This window comes from Triticum urartu, chromosome 3A (assembly GCF_056163025.1).
Source record: "Triticum urartu cultivar PI428250 chromosome 3A, HENAU_Tu73, whole genome shotgun sequence".
Lineage (NCBI taxonomy): Eukaryota > Viridiplantae > Streptophyta > Magnoliopsida > Poales > Poaceae > Triticum > Triticum urartu.
In genome coordinates, this window is record NC_141875.1 from 605,341,692 (window position 1) to 605,344,179 (window position 2,488).

Genomic DNA, 2,488 nt, shown 5'->3' on the forward strand with positions numbered 1-2,488 from the left:
AACGTGTGCACATTGATCCAAATGATGCCCAACTACAAAGATCTCAAGCCAACGGAAGTCATTGTAAGAATTGTTGCTCATGATGTGTCACTCAAGGATAAGGAAGAGCTTCACAACAAGTCAAGTGGTGCTTACAAAGCCTCATGTGATGCTCCTACATCATCAAGTGAGAAACAAGCCTTCAATGAAGAATCGAGCCTAATGGTGAAGAACTTCAACAAGTTCTACAAAAGTATAAGCAAGGAAAGGAGTTCCAAGTCAAGGTCCTGCAATGACAAAAGATCTTCAAGTCGTGAACGTAATTGCTACAATTGTGGAAGACCCGAACACTACTCCAATGAGTGTACGACTCCCTACAAAAGAAGAGAAGATTCACCCAAAAGGAGAAGTAGAAGAGAAGAATCACCACCTAGAGAGAGAAGGAGTAGAGATGACCATTATGAACGAAGAACATCACGGAGAAGCAAGGATTCGGAAAGGAATGACAAATCATTAAGAGCTACACAAAATGAAGACATCAAGCTCATGTTGGTGAATGGGTATCCAGCTCCGACTCCGACAATCACTCCGAGAGAAGTTATCACTCCGACTCTGAATATACTCAAAATGAAGGTGTTGCCGGTCTAGCACTTGTGTCAACCAACTCCCACGGCATATTTGACTCACCAAATGAAGGAATGGGAAGATGCTTCATGGCTAAAGACCAAAGGTATCACACCCCGAGTATGTTGATTTAAAAAGTGATGAAGATGACTTGCTTGGTGATGATGATTTACTTGTTGACAACTCTAGTGATGAAAACTATGATGAACTTGCTATTAATCATGCTAATCAAGATAAAATGAACGACAATGATAATAAGGAGATTGAGCGTCTAACTAAAGAACTAAACACTCTTAAGTTAGCTCATGAAACTACCTTGGAAAATCCTCGAGAACTTTTAAAGACTCATGTGAAGTTACGCTTTGAAAAGCTCAACCTTGAGAAAGAGCATGGGTTCTTAAAGGCAATCAATGATGATCTTCGCAAGAAAAGTTCTTCTTACATTGCCAAGTGTTTACTCTTGTCTACTTAGATGCCACAAGTTAAATCTAGCAACAAGAGTAAGAAAGATTCTTCTTCTAGTAGTAACAACAATCATGTTAAATCCAATATTGTTGCCTCTAGTAGTTCTCTTGATTCCACTAATGATTCTCTTAGCCAAGTTACACTTGAGCAAGAAAATAGCCTACTAAAGGGAACTATAGATAAAGGTGTCTACAAGAGTCTTGCCGGAAGTAAGCAATTTGAGGAAATTGTACGCAAGCAAGGAAGGCACCGGAAGAATCAAGGTATTGGTTTTGAACGGAAGTTCAATGCCAATGGAGTTGAGTGGGAAGAATATCAATACCCCAAGACAAAGTTTGTTCCTCAACAAGAGAAGTATGATCCTACTTCTTTCCAAGGGACACAAGCTCAAGATGATCTTCCACCACAAGACCACAAGCAAAAAGGTAAGGACAAGCTCCAAGAGGAGATTGATGCATTTGAAGAAGCTCCTAAGGCCTTGGTCAAGTGGGTTCCCAATACTACATCAAGTTCTACTACATAAAGTACGACTACAACTCCAAGGATTCCCATTAAGATGGTGTGGATCCCAAAGAAGAAGAACTAGAAAGTTCTTGAGGGTGACTCCGCCAACATACTTCACTCATATCACTTTGGCGAGAACAAGTGTAAACAACTTCCACATCTTGCACTAGTTCAAGGAGTCACAAACCCTCTTGTTGGTAAGACAAGGGACAAGGTAACCTAATGCTTTCATGGACATCATCTTGTGTGTACATCACTCTATGTCTATGGATATCCTTATTTGTTCCTTGTGGGACTAACCCGTGTAGGTATTGAAAGTGCAACCCACTCCAATGGATTGCTCCAAATGATCTACATCAACATTGAGCATCCACATCTTCAACATCTACATGAAGTCATCATCGACAAAAGCCAAGGTTAGTTCAGCCCTCTTAGGGGGGATATCACATCTAGGGGGAGCTTTACTCTAATCAATTGAGCTAAAGCAACTCTAATGGTGTGAACACAACAATGCTTTATGTAAAAGTGGTGACCCCACTTGTGCTTAAACAATGAGTATGACCTACCAAATGTTCTCATTTGACTCCTAAGTCAATATACTCATATATTGATGACCTAGTCATCGCCAATTACTTGATAGATGCTAGAATGTTTGTGCATGCTTTGCCACATATTTCATATGCCATTTTATTGAGTGAGCATGTTGATTGCATATTTTACTCATTCGAGGACATCCATTTGTTGCCTTGATTGTTTGGCCTTTTATCTTTTGCCAAATGGATGGACAAGAATGCCTAAGAACCTCCTCTAGCTATCTATGCTTTTCTCGTCTCAAACTCTATTCATGCTACATCACAAAGTTTGATCAAGTCAGATTCGAACCACTTTGTGTGAGGAGCACTCGGAGTCCCCGATT